We start from the raw sequence: 20,140 nt of genomic DNA, 5'->3' as shown, positions 1-20,140 counted from the left end.
TAATTAACCTGTACATCTCTGGAACATGGGAGCAAACCGGAGCATCCGGAGGAAGCCCACAGAGTTACAGGGAAAATGCACAAACTAATTACAGATAGTGGTGGATTTGATCCTGGATTGCTAGCTGTGTGATAGCTGTCTGTTAACCATTGTGTTAACGTGCTGTCCGAGGACAAAAGGAAAAGGCCCCTTGTTTTGCAAGTAAGGGCCTTTTTCTCCTGGCTGTTAGCTGGACAATTGTTTTAAGTACCTTGCACTTTCAGAAGTAAAACGAAACCAATTGGCTCCGCACACAAAATGCTGGAGGAACTCAGCAGGCCAGGCAGCATCTATGGAAAAGAGTAAACAGTCGACATTTCAGGCCAAAACCCTTCATCAGGACTGGAGAAAAAGATGAGATCAGAGTAAGATGCTGGGGGGGGGGGGGGGGGGGGCGGGGGAGGAAGAAGTACTTCTGCCACCCCTCCCTCCGCCTCCTTACTCTGACCTTGTACTTCTTCACACTTCTACTTCTACTATAGTTTCCTAGAGATAAAGGCTTCACAAGGTATTAAAATAACTTTCTCTGCTCTTCACAGCTAGTGCCTATTGGAATCAGAATCAGGTTTATTGTCAAGGATCAACTTTATTTGCATGTATTAGGAATTTGCTGTCATGTGTTTACATGACAGGCAACAAAAACTTTCAACAATTATAATAAATTATGAAAATAATAAACAGTGTAAAAATGAGCAATATATATTAATTTTTAAATTAAAAGTAGCAACATATGTTTGACTTTTAATTAAATTATTAGGACAAAAAAGAGCATGAATAGTGAAGTGGTGTTAATGAAAAAATGAGACAAGAACATAAAATATTGTGTTTGAAAGCCCATAAGGCTTAAAGATCCTTGCTTCATAAAAGCAAAGGCTCTAAGATGTAGCTTCATGCTTCAATTCTGGGTTTGTATCCAGGTTTCAAAGGTACTTTTGATGCTATTGTTATTAATTTCTGCTCTTGTCATCCAGTATTCCTGTTGCCAATCGCAGCTCCAACAAGCCAGTTGAATCAATCAAGGCAGATCCTTTGCAATGAATGGTGGAAATATCTCTATCACCTTCTTCAGTTAAGTATGACCATCCAATAACATGACTAATGATCAATGCATAAGTTCCCAGTTTCCAGTGAAAATCTGATACTGAAAGACTAAATTGTAAAATGTGGTTTTAAATCTCACCTCTGAATATTTCTTTGTCAAGACGTGAACCCTGGATATCTTCTCTCCCCAGGCAGAAGATGGAAAAGATGAACTACCAGACCTACGAACAGCTTCTATCACACTGCTTCAAGGCTCTTGAAAGGACCACTTGTGCATTAAGATGAATGATTTATAATGAGCTTTTCAGGCTGTGCAGGGAGTCGGAGAGTGTTGGGCCCCAAGGATTTCAGACTACCTGAATTGGTTAACTGTTGCTTAACAACATTCGTTAATCATTTAGAGTTCTTCATGTTTTTCTCGAGTGGCTTGCTCTTTGTAATGCAGTCACCTGGTGCTTTCTGTACAAACTTTTAAAGTTTAATTTGATTGACTCAGAGATTCCCTGTTACTTGTATTATTTAAGTGAACACCTGATTAATGCTAATCACAAGGTCCTGGTTTTGAAAATGTTGCATTTAGTGGTGTCGCTCAGCCGAACCACCAATGTTCTGTTGGGATTCTGATGAATAAACCCTAGATGCTGTCTCTACAATGGAATCTGTCTCTCCTCCGCACTTGGGTTCTGACGTTGGCAGCACATATTGTGACAGAAGGACCCCACCTATTACTGGACTCAGCCAAGGTTGAACACTGGCATTTTGACACCAGTTGATTTTAAGTGAGAATGTCATCCATTCTTAATTCCACATTCTGAGTTTATCAAGTTTATGTTCTGACTGTCTCTAGTCTATGTTCTGAGTTTATCAAATTCACATTCCAAGTCCATGTTCAGATCTTTTCTTTTCAGAGTTCTGAGATTCTCAAGTCTACATCACGAGTCCATGTTCTGAGATTCTCTAGTCTACATTCAAGGCATTTTCTGTGCCTCATGGCTTTCCCAGGTCCCAAAGCATTTTCTGGGTTTAAGATTTCCTTGTTCTCAAGGTTGTCAAGGTTCTCAAGGTCTTCAAGGCCCTCCGGATTTCCCAGGACTTCTATGTTTCCAAGGTTTATTCAATGTCGCCAAAATTTATTCAATGTCTCCAAGGCTTATTCAATGTTTTCAAGGTTTTCTTCAATATTCTCTGTCTGAAGGTTTCCAAGTCCCTCTCAAGGTTTTCCAGATCACTTGAGTTTCCAGGTACCTTTCGAGTTCCGACAATCACTTTGAGATCTCCAGGACCTTCTCAAGTTCCCCTGGTTTCTCTCAGGTTCTCCAAGACTCTCTCGATGTCAGGCACTGGCACTGGGGTGGGTTAATGTAATGAGCTCCTCAGGCCTGTACTGAAGATACTACCTCAAGTGCCTGGCTAACATCTGCCTTTGGGGGTATGTAAACTGCAGTCAGGATCATGGAAGAGAACTCTCTTGGGAAGTAGAATGATTGGCACTTAATCATTAGGTGTTATGGTTCAAGGGAGTAAGTGCAACAAGGCAGCTTTGTCCGAGCACCACAAAGAGCTCTTCATGGAACACAGACCCCCACATTTTGCCTTTTTGGAATCAACAGTCCAGTCCATTCGGTGTCTTGAGAAGCCCTTGAAACACAGAACACAGCAGTTCCTTATTACCCTCCAATACAACAATCTTGCCCGTAGATTTTCAATTTTGTTCTCCAGAGTCTGTACATTTGCTAACAAGATGCTGGGTAGAGGAAGTTTCATTCCCCGTGTTTCATTCTGGGCTGGAGTCTTCCCCTCCTCCCTTTCTTTCGGGTGTGGTGATATACTACCATTGCTAAAAGGAGCCATTCTTGCATGCTTGAGAGTAAAGTCCACAGAGTCCTGAGCAGATTGTGAAATTGTTAGTTTGTTAAGTCTGTTCAAAAGTACATCATTTAAAGAGAAATTACAGACTGCAGAGTTCAGAAAAGTACATTTAGATGTATTGTAAGATGCCCGCAATATGTTGCTGTGTTTCACCAGTACCATCTTTAGAAATGTTGCAAGGATACACCTGATATGGGATTCCTGGACTGGACACTGGAATAAACCAGAGGCCATGAAAAAGATCACATTGAACATAAAACACCATAGCACAATACACGCCCTCCAGCTCACACTGCTGTGCCAACACATTAACCTACTCTAAAATAAATCTAACCCTTCCCTCCTAAGCAGTCCCTCATTTTTTTGACATGTATTTGCTTATCCAAGAGTTCCTTAAATGTCCTTAATGTATCTGCCTCTACCACCATCCCTGGCTGTGCATTCCATACACCAACTGTGTAAAAAACACATTTCCGGCATCCCTCCATATCGTACTTTCCTTAAAATTATGCCCTCTTGTATTAAGCACTTCTGCACAGCGAAAAAGTCTGGCTATCAACTTGATCTATAACTGTTATCATCTTATACACCTCTATAAAGTCACCTCCCATCTTCCTTTGCTCCAAGGAGAAAAGCCATAGTTCACTCAACCTATCCTCATAAGACGGGCTCTCTAAACCAGGCAGCATCCTGGTAAATCCCCTCTTCATCCTCTTTAAGGCACAGTCTCTGAATAGGGGGACATTCCTTTAGAACAGAGTTAAGGAAAATTTTCTTTAGAAAGAGGGTGGTGAACCTGTGGAATTCACTGCTACAGTCGGCTTTGGAGGCAAAGTCATTGGGTACACCTAAAGTGGAGATTGTTAGATTCTTCATTAGTCAGGGTATCAAAGGTTATGGGGAGATGGTAGGAAAATGGGGTTAAGAGGGATAATAAGTCAACCATGACAGACTGGTGGAGCAGACTCGATCGGCCTAATAGCTAAATTCTGCTCATATGTCTTATGGTCCATAGTCTTAAGATCCTAAAGTAGATGAGACATGAAGCTGTTAAACCCCTTGAAATATTTCATGTCTCTACTCAGACTGAATGTATGCAGAAGACTGAAGAGTAGCCAATGAAGTACTAAAAAGAGCTAATCTACAGGTAATTACAGGTCAATTAGTTTAACTAAAGTAGTTACAAAAATTTATAGTCTTTAATTAAGTATGAAATGAACATGTTTCTAGATTAAGAGAAAAGAGTAGAATGAATTTCAGAAGGTCTACTTGCAGTTGAAATCCACAGAATTCTCTCAGGAGGCTAAACACAGTGAGTGTCATACACTTGATCTCTATGAAAGCCTGTGGCAATGTACCAAACAGGATTACCAGAAAAGATTTAAGGGTGTGGAACTTGAGGGGGAAAAGCAAATTGGATTATAATGTTTGGGAGTAAGAAAACAATATTAGTGTTTAGGAACATTTTTCTTTAGATTCTGATGGTCACCAGGGCTTATTTCTGGGAACCACTTACTGCTGAACATTGATTGTGTACATCAATTATTTAGATGTAAACCTAAAAGGCATTTTGTCAAATTTTGCAGATGATTCCAAGAAAAGAGGAATGACTAACTCTTTTTAAAGAACAACCCAGACTGTGGGGCAGTGTAATGAATGTTTTAAATGGTTAAAAAAAAGGACAGGTCATGACAAAAAGAATAGACTCATCATAATGTTAAGAGGTCTAGAATCATGTTGGTGCAATGTTAGAGTAGCTGTGGAATTTGGATCAACTGGTCTGCCAGCAGAGCAAGATGTCCATGGAGGAATGCCGCCAACTGGCATACTCCAGGCTGCAGGAATATGTGCTGAGGGACACACTGAAGCTTGGTGCAGCCACCAGAAGGACCACATTATAGGGTTCTTCCGCTACTGGACAGGGAGGGTCACCGGGTTAGGTGAGAAAGCCCCTCAATTATTGTACATGTACCACCCAAGTGGGCCACATGACTGGCAACAGTCATACTGGTTTTAAGGAATTTAATAGAACGGTACTGAAAGCACTGACAATGAATACACAAATGACAAGGCATTGCAGTTTTTTTCCTTGTAAATCATTTTGTTATGAGTAAAGTTTATTTTGCTGTATAAAAACTCAACATTTAGTGGGTAAAGCAGAAAAATTTAATGTTGTATTGGAGACCGAGGTTAAAAGGGCAAAAAAAGGAACTGATAAAAGGGACTGTTGCTAAAACAACACAAACAAAATGCTGGAGGGGCTCTGCAGGCCAAGCAGCATCTATGCAAAAGAGTAAACAGTGGACGTTTCAGGCTGAGACCCTCACAATAATAAGTTCCTCCAGCATTTTGTGTGTATTGCGTGGATTTCTAACATCTGCAGATTTTCTCTTGGTTGTGTTGCTAAATTAATGAAGGTTACCCCTCCCCATCCCCAGAAATGAATACACCTACTATTTATTTCTGCCATTAATAGAAGTTAAATTGTTTGGCAGGTTTGTGTCTTGCCCACTATTAACTTCAAACTAATCTATTTATATTCAGGCTTACTTGGGGTTAAGTATTGGAAGCTCATGGAACTGAGGTCAGAGGAGACCATTTAAGGTCTTGGTCGATCAGCCATGCTTTTAATGAAGGGAAAGCAAGATGATCTACCCCTGTTCCTAATTTATTGTGCTCTTGTAATCCCAATTCTCCCCATTGCACATTCTCTCTGTGATCGCTTGGTTTCATTTAAACTGTCTAGTCCCATCGACCTGCACTGGGACCACAGCCCTCCATACTCCAACCATCCATGTACCTATCCAAACTTCTCTTAAGTGTTGAAATCGAGCTTGCACACATCACTTGCACTGATAGCTTGTTCCACACTCTTATGACCCTGTGAGTTAAGAAGCTCCCCCTCATGTTCAACTTTTCACTTTCACCCTTAACCCCTGACCTCTACTTGTAGTACCACCCAACCTCAGTGGACAAAAAAGACTCCTTGTATCTACCCTATCTATAATTTTGTATACCTCTATCAAATATTCTTTTAGTCTTCTATGTTCCAAGGAATAAAGTCATAACCTATTCAATCTTTTGTTATAACTCAGGTCCTCCAGACCCGGCAACATCCCTGTAAATTTTCTCTGTACCCCTTTAAAATTAAATTACCACACTGAGATTGCAAAGCTCTGACACGCACCTGCGCTAATTTATGCTGTGTGCTAGCTGTTGCTGGTATTGTTCAGAATATTGCTTGACTTAGAACCTCATGAAACAGACTACTTAGACTGCTGTCAAAACTATTTCCAATGTCAGCATTTCTCAAACATGTCATAGCATCCAGGCCTGTCATGGAAATAGTCTTTGGCGTGAAGGGTTTATCACTGTCTTGTCACCATTATTAATCACAATGTCTGTGCCAGTAATTAGGTTAGAATATTTTGGCAGGAGTGAGTGCATTTCTTATTCAGAAAGTAAGCTGGCATTCACAATCCACCAGCTGTCAATTCAAGCTGCAACCCTAAATAGGCTTCACATTTCCAATCTACAGTATTTTTGCTTTAAAAAAAACCAGCACCTATAGAATGGAAGCAGTAAGTAACACAGGCGTTATAGCAGTTGTCAAAGAAAGATAGGGTTTTAAATTAAGTAGGATTATAAATGCTGAGGGAAGAGTTGTGGGAGTTCAGATGACATCATAAATCTGGGAAAAAAAACTTGGTTTATGACCATGATGGGTCCTCAGACTGAATCACCAGCATGAAACACCTCAGCATTTGCTACTGTAATCTGAAATCAAACATAGCTTCAAAAAATAAAACTCTAAACACAAAAGATTCTGCAGATGCTGCAAATCCAGAGTAACACACACAAAATGATGGAGGAACTCAGCAGATCAGGCAACAGCTATGGAGAGGAAGAAAGAATCAACATTTTGGGCCGAGACCCTTCATTGGGACTGGAAGGAGGCTAGAATAAGGAGGTGGGGGGAGGGTAGGTAGGTTAAGCCAGGTGAAGGGGAAGGTAAGTGAGTGGGGGAAAGAGGAGAAAGTGAGAAGCATGGAGAGGATATGTGAAAGAGGCCAAGGGCTGAAAAAGAAGTAATCAAAGAGGAGAGGAGAATGGACCATGGGAGAAAGGGAAGGAGGAGGGGGTGAAAATCTAATAATTATATATGAAGATCTTAAGAACTATGCAGTGCTGCACAGCTGATCTGTTATTTTATGACCATAAGATATAGGAGCAGAATTAGGCCATTCAGCCCTTCAAGTCTAACCTGGACACTAACCAACATCAAATGTGTAGAGTTTCCACTGTGCTGAAGTGAAAGGAAATAATTTAGAATCATGATTCATTAAAGTTCACTATCGCATAGCAGTTTAGAGAAGGCCTCAATAGGGACAGGGATTGCAAGCTAAAAATAGGAGAATGCTTGGTATTAATATTTAAAATTTTAATCATTTTCCACCCATTTCAGCAAACTGCAGAGTGAATCACAGTTATATGATCAAAGTCATTCACCAAATTGCATTGGCTCCAAAGAACTTCACTTGCTGTGGATTGTGGTAGGACCAGCAGATTTTGAGGTTACTTGGACAACATCTGAAAATAAATAATGCAGCTGACAGGCCCTCAATAAGTCTAAATATCTAACCTGCTGTTGGCTATGAATAAGGAATTCCATGCGGGGTGAACTAGTGACCACTGAGATATAGAACTTTGGTCAAATCCAAACCCAGGTTAATAGAGGTCTGATGCCTGGAAGGATCTCATGTCAATGAATTTGAAAAAAAATCTCAGTGTTATCCTTAATAACACAAACATATTCAGCTGCACATGGTAGTGTCCATGATGTATACACACACACACACACACACACACACACACACACACACACACACACACACACACACACACACACACACACACACACTCACTCAAATTGGTCACATGAGTGTAACTGGTCAGAGTGCGCTTACTGGGCTGGGAGTGCCTATACTGTGCTATATCAAATCAAGTCAAGTCAAGTCACTTTTATTGTCATTTCGACCATAACTGCTGGTACAGTGCATAGTAAAAATGAGACAACATTTTTCAAGACCATGGTGTTACATGACACAGTACAAAAACTAGACTGAACTACGTAAAAAAAAACAACCAGAGAAAGCTATACTGGACTACAGACCTACACTGGACTGCATAAAGTGCCCAAAAACAGTGCAGGCATTACAATAAATAATAAATAGGACAATAGGGCAAGGTGTCAGCCCAGGCTTCGGGTGTGATAGCTTGGGGGAAGAAACTGTTACATAGTCTGGTCGTGAGAGCCCAAATGCTTCGGAGCCTTTTCCCAGACGGCAGGAAGGAGAAGAGATTGTATGAGGGGTGCATGGGGTCCTTCATAATGCTGTTTCTTCTGCGGATGCAGCGTGTAGTGTAAATGTCCGTGATGGCGGGAAGAGAGACCCCGATGAACTTCTCAGCTGACCTCACTATCCGCTGCAGGGTCTTGCGATCCGAGATGGTGCAATTTCCGAACCAGGCATAAAATAAAAGTATTGGCGAGAATGTTAGCATGGACATTATGAATTTCAGAAATAGGGAGAAAAGGAATCGTATACTATCTCCATGTTCTTCTGATGCCAGTGTTGCAATGAAATTCACAGGACTAAACCTTTCTTCAACAGTAGGGATGATCCCTTACACGCTCAGACAGAAAGGATCATTAAACAGCTCACATGTTTAACTGTTTGGCGATTTCCTTTGATGTTTATTACAGTCCTATGGGCTCACTGTTTTTTAAAGTTGCTACAAGTTGATTCTACAGGGAGTGGGAGGCTAGATGCCTAAGAGAACTTTGCAGACTTTCTACAACTGGATGCGTGGAGCAATTGGCAAAGCCTCAGGTCGTTCAGTAAGACTGGACGAATGCACAGAAGGCAAGCAGTAAAATGGATGAAAATGGAGGGTAAACCCCAAGTAAGAGATGTAGTACGATCCAGCAGGATTACATGGTAAAACAACAGTTGTAAGCATTAAAAAGTGGGAGAGCAAACATTAATTTTTCCCAACACTGCGACCCAACACAGGCTCACCTTCTGTATCTGATGATGGTTCCTTGGCCTGGAATATGGATTTCTCTGCCTCTGCTTCTGCTTCAGGAATAAATTATTGGTCACTAAACCAGCTACCAATAGGATAGTAAAAACCACTGAGAAGATCACCGAGGGCTCCCTCCCCCATTAGAGACATTTACCAGGAGCAATGTACACAAAAGGGCTAAAGCATCCCTATCAGCTCACAATCTCTGACCCACTACTGTCAGGAAAGAAGTTCAGGAGAATCAGGACTAGGACTTCCAGACTGAGTAACAGCTTCTTCCCCCAGGCTGCGAGAGTAATGAGTTCCCTGCCATTTCCGACGTCTCGTCACTAGGACAATGAGCTGTTTACTGTTTACCTGTGCAGTGCACTTCACGATCATTTTGAATATTTTTTTATTTTATTATTTGTGCTAATATTTTGCTTTATGTGCTGTGTGAGATATATGCATCGTAGGAACACAAGTGATCCAGAGAAACGTCATTTTGTTTGGTTGTATGTATGTACAGCCAGATGGCAAAACACTTGGACTTGAACTTGAACCAGGAGAAATCATGGGGCAACTGACTATTGTTGCTTTGAATATTATTCAATTTCATTGATCAGAATTGATCAGCAACTTTGTGCAGGTAAGAAACAAGCAAGATTTTAGCGTGGCCTCAGTTGAGTCACACTATCATCATCAGCTGTTTGTCACCTCCACCTATCATCTCCCAGCTTCTGTCACTATTTACACACACCCCTCCCCCATCTACATATCAGCCCCCCTTACCTGGATCCAACTCCTTCCCTGCACCTCTGTATATTAGCCGTTTCCTCTCTATTTTTCTGTCTTGACTCAAAACATCAACTGTTCATTTCCCTACACAGAAACTTCCTAATTTGCTCAGTTAATCCAGTACCTTGTGTATTGAATTGGGTGGGTCTGGTGGATTAAAACAAAATGCAGGTCGAGTCAGTGGTGAGGAAGGCAAATGCAATGTTAGCATTCATTTCAAAAGGAATTGAATATAAAAGCAAGGATGTAATTTATAAGGATGTAATTATAAGGATGTCTTTATAAGGCATTCGTTCAACTGCACTTTGAAAATTGTGAGCAGTGTTGGGACCCTTATTGAAGAAAGGATGTGCTGACATTGAAAAGGGTCTAGACGTGGTTTATGAGAATGATCACAGGAATGACTGGGTAGCCTCCAATATGATGCTATGAACATCAATTTCTCAAACCTTTGGTAATTGACCCCGCCCGCTTCACCAATCCCCCATTCCCATTTCCCTCTCTCACCTTATCTCCTTATCTGCCCATCACTTCCATCTGGTGCTCCAATCCCTTCCCTTTCTTCCATGGTCTTCTGTCCTCTCCTATCAGATTCCCCCTTCTCCAGCCCCTTATCTCTTTCACCAATCGACTTCCCAGCTCTTTACTTCACCCCCTCCCCCTCACAGTTTTACCTATCACCTACCACCCTGCATTTCCTCTTCCTTTCCTCACACCTTCTTACTCTGACTTCTTTGTCTTTCCAGTCATGATAAAGGGTCCCGGCCCGAAACATTGACTGGTTACTCTTTTCCATAGATGCTGCCTGGCCTGCTGAAATCCCCCGGCATTTTGTGTGTGTTGCAACAATTCATGTCCTCAGTATTATTTTTATTTGTACAATTTGTCTTCTTTTCCACGTTGGTTGTCGGTCAAGGAGTCTTAGAAAAGTACAGCAGAGACACAGGTGCTTCAGCCCATCTAGTCTGTGCTGACCCATTTAAACTGCCTACTCTCATTGACTTGCATCTTCCATACCTTATATCCATACTTCTCCTAAACATTGAAATCAAGCTCACTTCTTATTGAAAATACCTGCAAGAAAGCAGATCACAGGGTAGTATGTGGTGACATATACGTACTTCGATAACAAATTTTACTCTGACTTTGATCTTCAAGACATCTTACACAGAATTAAAAGGCAGAGGAATAGGACATGAGTGAAACAACTTATTGAATCAGAATCAGGTTTATTATTACTGGCATATGTTCTGAAATGTGTTATTTTGCTGCAGTGGAACATTGCAATACAAAATAATTTTAAAAACTAAAAATTTCAATAAAAATAGATAAAAAATAAATTCAATAAGTACTGCAAAGACAGAACAAGAATATTAGAAAATAAGTAAAATTTATACTGAGGTAGTGTACGTGAGTTCATTGTCCGTTACGAAATCTGATGGCGGGGGGAAGAAGTTGCTCCTAAAACATTGGGTGGGTGTGTTCCTTTACCTCCTCTTTGATGGTAGTAATGAGAAGAGGGCTCATCCTGGGTGATGGAGGTCCGCCATGATGGATGCCTCCTTTCTGAAGCATCACCTTTTGAAGGTGCTGGGGAGGCTAGTGCCCCTGATGGAGGTGGCTGAGTTTACAACTTGCTGCAGCTTTTCCTGATCCTATGCAGTGGCCTCTCCATATCTGTCTATGGTGCAGCCAGTTAGAATGCTCTCCACGATACACCATAGAAATCTGTGAAAGTCTTTGGTGACGTACCAAGTCTCCTCAAACCCACAATGAAATGTTGCCACTGCTGGCTACAGTCTTGTGGAAAAGTCTTAGGGAAAAATTCTGTTAAGCGAAGGTTCTTTCAAAATAATGAGAAGTTTCTAAATAACAAAAAAAAGTACTATAAAGAGCAGTAAACAGTACAAAAATGAAATCAAATCAATATTTGCTGTGACCACCCTTTGCCTTTAAAACTGCGTCAGATTTTTTAGGTACACTGTCGTGCAGTTTTATAAGAAAATCGGCTGGTAGACTGTTCCGAGCATCCTGGAGAACTTGCCATAATTCTTGGGCAAGCTGTCTCGCTTTCTTCTGCCTATCTGGGTAATCTCAGACAGCCTTGATTATGTTGAGGTCAGGGCTCCGTGGAGGCTATATCATCTGAAACCATATAAAAAAATCCATGGTGCCTGATACTTTTTAAAGTACTGCATATGCCCATCGTTGAAGATCATTTCTCTCTCAGTGATGAGGTCTTTGGAACTTCTGTTGGCATTGCTGTAGCTCTGGTTTCTACTGGATGGGTTGCTAGCCCTATATCCATCCCTCCTCCTTTGGGACTGTCTTGGGACAGTCCGTGGCAGAGTCGACAATACTTAGACTACCTATAATTGGTCTCAAACACAAATGGAATCTTTCTCTACACCAACCCTGTTAAATTCAATGGAAATGAGCAGTCTGGGCTGGAAATTTGGCTGTTGATTCACTCACTGCCAATTTGACCCACAGGCCAAAGTTACAATAGCTTTGGTTCCTCACCACATGTCTCATCACTTGCTTCATTTGTTTTTACGTTGATTTGGCTTGTAATTTATTTTGGATACTGCCTCATGGGAAATTAGTCACATGATAGCTTTAAGATGAGTAATTGGACAGATTGTTATTTTAGGGGCTTTCTACAGCTTCATGCAAAGGAAGATGAACTCTACCATGGGTGATCCCAAGCCCAGCTGCCAACGAAGGAGAGTTGGGTGTAGGGCTAGCAACCTCATCACATAAAAACCTAGAGTTACAGGAACACCAATAGCAGCTCCAAAGACCCCATCCTGGGAGAAGAAGGATCTGTCAATGGCCTATATCGCAGTAGGGGTGATGGTTTTAAGAAAAAGAAGAAAAGAGTATTGATTAAAGAAAAAAATCTTACAATGGCACTGTATTTGCTGTATGCAAGATCACTCATGCTACATTGATTGTAAAAGAGATTATTACAAGGGAATAAAATAAGAATTCCCATGGGTGCTGTGTTTAGCAACTTAGTGACTGAATCCGGGGATTTATTTCTGTCAGTACTTTATTGACGATAGGAAGAGAATAAACAAAGTCCTCAGGTAGAACACCAGGTGTGACAGTACGAGGAATTAAACATATGGCCAATGCACTCGGAGGCCACTCTATTAGGTACACCTGTACAGATGCTTGTTAATACAAATGTCTAATCAACCACAATATGACAGCAGTTCAGTGCATAAAAGCATGCAGACACAGTCAAGAGGTACAGCTGTTGTTCAGACCAAACATCAGCATGCGGAGGAATTGTGATCCAAGTGATTTTGGCCTTGGAATGACTGCTGGTGCCAGACGGGGTGGTTTGAGTATCTCGGGAACTGCTGATCTGATCGCCTCACAGTCAACAGTCCCTAGAGTTTAGAGAGATGGTATGAAGAACAAAAATAAATTAACTGAGTGGCAATTCTGTGTGTGAAAATGAAACGTGCATTACAACAGTGATCTGCGGAAGAGCATCGCTGATTGCACAAAACATCGAATCTTGAAGTGGATGGGCTACAACAGCAGAAGACCACAAACATATACACTCAGTAGCCACTTTATATGGTACAGAAGGTAAACCTTCTGAACATAGTTCTGCACCTTTGGTCTTCCCTGCTTTTTGAATAAGGGAGTCACATTAGCCATGTTCCAGTCTTCTAGTATCCTGAAGGAATTTGGTGGGTTCTGAAAGTTCTCAACCAATGGGTTCACTGTCACTGCAGCCACTTCCTTTACCATCCTTGGATGAGGTCCTAGTAATATTTCTGCCTTTAACCCCTCCTGTGTGTCCCTAATACTTTATCCCTTATAATTGTAGGATGGTCCAGCAGGTTAAGGCAAAAGGTATTCAAATTCACGTTCTCAGTATTATTTATTTATTCCCCATATTTATCTATATTGGCACAGGTGGTCTTCTTTTGCGCATTGGTTGTTTCTCAATCTTTACGTTTGTGTAGTTTCAAAGTACATATCAAATTTTTCATTGATTTCATTATATTTCATTTACTGTGAATGCCTGCAAGAAAATGAATCTCAGAATAGTATATGGTGACATATCTGCACATTGATAATAAATTTGCTTTGAACTTGGAGTATTTTGAACTTTGGACATAGTTCAGCTGAGAATTTGGGTGGACTGGCGGCAGATGAAATTTAATCAAGACAAGAAGTGGGGGTAATGTGTTTTGGGAGGCCAAATTCTAGTAGAACAATTAGAATAAATGGCAAAGACAAGAAGGACATTGATTACAAAGTGATCTCTGTGAAAAAGCCGATATCTCACTGAAACTGGTAATACAGGAAGATAGAGTAGGTGTTTGGTATAAAAGTTGGGACATCATAGAACCATAGAACATTACAGCACAGAAACAGGCCTTTTGGCCCTTCTTGGCTGTGCCGAACCATTTCTCTACCTAGTTCCACTGACCTGCACCTGGCCCATATCCCTCCATACACCTCTCATCCATATACCTGTCCAAGTTTTTCTTAAATGCTGAAAGTGAGCCCACATTTACCACTTCATCTGGCAGCTCATTCCACACTCCCACCACTCTCTGTGTGAAGAAGCCCCCCCCTAATGTTCCCTTTAAACTTTTCCCCCTTCACCCTTAACCCATGTCCTCCGGTTTTTTTCTCCCCTAACCTCAGTGGAAAAAGCCTGCTTGCATTCATTCAATCAATCTATACCCATCACAATTTTATATACCTCTATCAAGCCTCCCCTCATTCTTCTATGTTCCAGGGAATAAAGTCCTAACCTATTCAACCTTTCTCTGTAACTCAGTTTTTCAAGTCCCGGCAACATCCTTGTAAACCTTCTCTGCACTCTTTCAACCTTATTAATATCCTTCCTGTAATTTGGTGTTGCATCTTTACAAAACATTGGTTAGTCTGCACTTACAAATATTGGCTCCCATCCTGGAACCACACAAGGGGATGCGATAGCAACAGAGAGAGTGCAGAAGAGAATCACCAAGATGCTGCCTGGGGTGGAGGGCTGTAGATAAATAGATTATGTTCTCACTGTAATATAAAATATGGGTGGGGGTGAGGGGTGGCCCTACTGCGTTTTATAAAATTATGAGGGGCAGAAGTTGGATAGATATTTTATCTTTAGTATCACAGAGTCCAGAACCAGAGGACACAAGTTTAAGGTGAAAGCAGTAGTGTCTATCTGGGATGAGCTGCAGCGCAGATACAACACAATGTTCAAAAAGCACTTTGGGTGATACATAGGAGAGATCTAAAGGGATCAGCTTGGAAGAGATGGGCTGAAACAACTTTTTTCTATGCTGTACAATTCTGCAGTAGATCTACTAGCTGTGTATGTCACAACCCCAGTGACTTCTGTTCAGACATGACCGAGGGTACTATTTGTGTGGAATTTGCACATTCTCCCGGTGACGACCGAGTCCCTCTGTGTCCTCAGGTTTCCTCCCATTTTCCAGAAGATATCCGCATTGATGGGTGAACTGGCCATGGGAGATTGCCCCTAGTGTATAGGGTGTGGTAGAATCTAGAGGAGGGGGAATTGATGGGAATGAGGGAAGGATAAAAATGAATTCATGCAGGATCAAAGCAAATGAGTAGTTGCCAGTCACTGGGCCCACACCACCAGGTTCAGGAACAGTTATTACCCTTCAACCATCAGGCTCCTGAACCAGTGTGGGTAACGTCACTCACCTCAACTCTGAACTGATTCTACAACCTATAAACTCCTTTTCAATGACTCTACAACTCATGCTCTCAGCATTATTTATTTGTTTTTTTTTTGCACAGTGGTTGGCTGCCTGTCTTTGTGCGTAGTTTTTCATTGATTCTATTTTACTTCTTTGTTCTATTGTGAACACCTGCAAGAAAATGAATCTCATTGTAGCATATAGCAACATATATGAAGATTGACAATAAATTGACTGAACTGTGGATTCTCGACATGTATTTGTGCTGTGATAAGAACAATGGATATCTTCGAACATAAACTCAGTCAGTGTATTTGCTGTTGTATTTAAGATCTTGGCATGGCAAAAGTCTAACATTTGCCAACATAATTTAAAAAATTGAACTCAAATAAAAAAGACCATTCTTTTTACTTGATGATTAGCATATTGCCCTAAATTAATGAACTGTCTAATACAAGTAAATTTCCCAGGAGCACCCAAGTCTAGAGTGCATAATCACTGATAATTCAACATTAATTAGCACCAATTTGGCATCCCCAATCAGAGGGGCCATAAGGATGTCAATCAAAGGATGATTCTGTGCCTTTTATAATGTGCCATGAGCGAGTGTTTAAACTCCAAAGGGACGTCCTTGAACATACAAAATGGTTTTCATTTAGTGAAATCAGTGGTAACACTCAGAGACAGGCTGTGTCGAACTGGAATGTCAGCACTCATGAGCCTCTTGGAAACGGTGCAGCCTGAGGTTTTGCCTCCTGGCAATAATCCAACAGAAACATAGCAGTCTTAGTGTCTGTTCAAGGATCCACGTTAACAACAGTTCACCTTCAGCTGGGGGGCAGGGGGGTGGATTCCTGGCAGATGAAAAGCACTGCAAAATGGGTCTATATGCCAAAGAAATCAGATTTTAAAATGCTTCCCTGCTTGTCAGAACCAATTGATTTCCCAATGATTAATTACGTAGCTTATGATCCACATATAATTTAACAAAGCCTATGTATAGTAACTATGCTGAAGCTTACAAAACAGAGCATGTCAGCACCATACAGACCCTTTGGCCCATGTTGTTGTGCCAACCTTTAAACTACTCTAAGGTCAATATAACCCTTCCCTCCTACATAGTCATGTGTTCTCCTTTCATCCATATGCCTATCTAAGAGTTTCTTAAACCTCTCTAATGTATCTGCCTCCACCACCACCTCTGGCAGGGCATTCCAAGCACCCTGTGTAAAAACTTACTCTGTCATTCACCCCATTCATTCCTCCAGCAGGCAACATATTGTTCCCTAACTGCCACAGAACACACAGATGGACAATGAAGGGAAGTATATTTTTACTTCCAGCTTTTCCTCACGCCATGAGCTAGGACAAGCAGCCAGTTTTGCTCTTGTGGCCACTGATATGAGATACACTAGGACCAACGTTCAATGTTCAAAGTTCAAGGCAAATTTATTATGGAAGTCCATGTATTACGGGGGACAGCTTCCTGCCGGTCTCCGACATGGCAGAAAGGATCTGGCCTTGGTGGGTAAACTCTGTAATATCATGCAGCCCTCGGGTGTGTTAGTTGCTGACACAAAAGATGCATTTCCTTGTATGATTTCTGATCAAATGATGTCCGTGAATGATTTCACTGTATATTTCAACGTACATGTGGTAAGTAAAGTTCAATCTTTAATCTTGAATCTTGAGATCATCCTGTTTTGTGCAGTCCCTATTCTCTTATACTGATTCTCTCTACATCCCAACGTTACCATTCTGCCACGCACCAGGGACAATTCGTAGAGTTCATTTATCCTACCAATCTGCATGTTGCAGGAAACCCAGAGTGCCTGATGAAAACTAATGCAGTCACAGAGAGAGGGGGCAAACTATATATGATGAGTGCAGGAGCTCATAACTGATGGCAGGCCAGTGACGCTGTAAGTCAGGAGCTTTACCGACTGTGGTATTATGCCAGCCCAATCCTTCAGGACATCATAGGGGAAGCATCCTTGCTTTGTTAAACACAAATATATGACGCTGAAGCAAAATAGGGAACCGGCAAATGCCCGGATGGAGAGTCTCAGCCTGAAACGTCGACTGTTTATTCCCCTCCATAGACGCCGCCTGACCTGCTGAGTTCCTCCAGCATTTTGTGTGTGTTACTTGGATTTCCAGCATCTGCAGAGACTCCTATGTTTAGCAAACGCGATTATCCTTTCTCCAGTGCAACTTATAAATGATTTATGCAGGCTCTGTTCAAACAAGGTTTATTCAACACTCTAACTAATACAAATGATCAAAGACAGAAAAATGTTTCAACCCTTTAATTTGCTCTCTCACTCATGTCATGTTTGTATCAAATTATCCAAAGAAGATTTTTTTTAAAATTGTGATCACATTCTTCTGAACTTCAGTGTCCTGTTTTGTGTTTAACAGAGCGAGGTATCTATCTTCCTCTATTGCAACACTGATGAGGTCAATGGGATATATTTTGAAGGTGATGTCAGAGGTAAATTTTTTACATAGAGAGGGGTGGGTGTGTGGAACGCCCTGGCAGGGGTGATGGTAGAGGCAGATGCATTAGGAGTATTTAAGAAACCCTTGGATAGGCATATGTATGTTAGAGAAATTAAGGGCTATGTAGGAGGAAAGGGTTAGATTGATCTTAGAGTTGCTTAGAAATTCATCACAACATCAGTGGTCGAAGGGCCTGTACAATGTTGTAATGCTCTACATTCTGTGTTTTTTGTTCTTTGCAACCAATATTGTGAAGCAACATAAATGTGAGGGAAGCAACAGATGCACAGTGATAAGTGACAAAACCACACAATTCAACCACATAACCACCATCTTCCAAGCACAAAGCTGCTCCCTGCGATCAGATGCTTCACCGTTTTACACAGAATGCATCACACAGAAACAGAAATGGTAACCAACAAAGTCTCCTCTCCAGTCACAGTCCCTCCCATTGTTCTCCAACCAACACATTATTCTGTCCCTTGCCTCACTGTCCATTTCTGCAGCTTCTTCTAAATGCCTCGGTCTTGTCAAGTACTCCACAAGATCCTAATCCCAGAGTCAAACTAAAATTTATTATCAAAGTACATATATGTTACCGTAAATGAGATTCATTTTCTTGCACTAACTGGAAAATAAATACAATCAAATTTATAAAAAAAATCTGTACATAAAGACTGAAAAAAAACAATATGCAGAAGACGAATTGTGCAAATAAAATAATATTACAAATATGAGTCGTAAAGAGTCCTGTTGTTTGATCCAATATCCCAAAAGTGTTTTTAAGTAGCTGAGCTAAACTATCAGTGACTGCAATCAGCATCCCAGGTGATGAAGCTGCGATGACATTCTCCTGCCATTCAGCCAACCTTTCCTTGTGATCTTTATCTGAAGGGAACATGTGGAGAATATTCATGGACATGTGCATGACTGGAAGATGGGATCATTCGGAATGTTACAGTAAAGGATTTTTTTTAATGTAGATTTTTGAAATCTAAAATATAAAGGCAACCTACAGACTCACTTTCAATAATTCCGAACTGATTCCACAAACGCAGACCGAGTCTAGAGGTCAGTTCCAAGTTGAGGTGGGTGAAGTTATCCACACCTGTTAGGGAGTCTAATGGTTGCAGGTTAATAACCGTCCCTGAACTTGGTGGTGTGGGGCCTCGGACTTCTGACCCTCTGGCCCGATAGCAGCAACAAGATGAGGGCACAGCCTGGATGCTGGGGATCGTTGATGATGGAAGCTACTTTTTTGTGCCAATGGTCCATGTAAATATGCTCAATGGCGGGAGAGGGGGCTTTGTACTTGGCTGTATCCCACCCTTTTCCATTCCTGGGTAATGGTGTTTCCAAACTAAGCCATGATGCAAGCAATTAGGATATTCTCTGCCCTGCACCTGTCAAAGTTTATCAAAGTTTATGGTGATATGCTGAATCTACTGTGTGCAATTTTTTAAAAAAAATTATCACGAGATGCAGAGCCAGCACCCACCTATTTTACCTGAGCCTAATTAAAAGCCAAATTAGAAGTTGTGCTTTCTTTGTAATGGCACTTACGTGCTGGTCCCAAGGTTGACCCTCAGTTGTGATAATGCCAAGGAATTTAAAGCTACTGACCGTCTCCGCCTCTGATCCCTGAATGAGGAGCAGCTCATGGACCTCCTGTAGTCAATAATCAGCTCTTTGAGTGTGAGGTTGTTGGCGTGGCACCACGCAACAAGAGTTTCATTCTCCCTCCTAAATGCTGATTCGTCACCACCTTTTATTTGGCCAGCAACAGCGGGGTCACCGGCCAACTTAAACACGACACAGGAGCTGTACAATCATAGATATACAGTGATTAAAGCTGCCTGGATGAAGAGGTCATTTGCAACTTGGACTTATGTACACTAAAGTTTTAACACTACTCCCACTTAAAGGATCATGAACATAATTTTGCATTAAGTGATTATGCTCTCCTCGACACATTAGGCCATGCTCCACAAACTTGAGGGTGAAACCAGTTATTTGGAAATAAATAGCAATGTGAAGCACAGAAGCCATTTTTTTTTGAAAATGCTTTTTTTTTGGTATTTATAATTTAAAGATTAAAAGCAAGACATTAG

General features: G+C 41.2%; 1 protein-coding gene across 3 annotated transcripts in view; it reads right to left on the bottom strand.

Annotated features, from left to right (window-relative positions):
- Window positions 1-20,140, bottom strand: part of dok6 (docking protein 6) — a 512,624-nt gene that overhangs the window by 346,006 nt on the left and 146,478 nt on the right. The window contains exon 1 of one of the 3 annotated variants that reach the window (XM_073051670.1): window positions 19,653-19,736. The exons of 1 other annotated variant lie outside the window; for it this stretch is intronic. The gene's annotated coding sequence lies outside the window, so the exon portion shown is untranslated. Of the gene's footprint in view, window positions 1-1,219; window positions 1,484-19,652; window positions 19,737-20,140 lie in introns of those variants that run through there. One more of the 3 variants, XM_073051661.1, reaches the window with a different exon arrangement.

Source organism: Hemitrygon akajei, chromosome 1, assembly GCF_048418815.1.
Source record: "Hemitrygon akajei chromosome 1, sHemAka1.3, whole genome shotgun sequence".
Taxonomy (NCBI): Eukaryota; Metazoa; Chordata; class Chondrichthyes; order Myliobatiformes; family Dasyatidae; genus Hemitrygon; species Hemitrygon akajei.
This window is presented reverse-complemented; position numbering and strand designations above follow the sequence as displayed.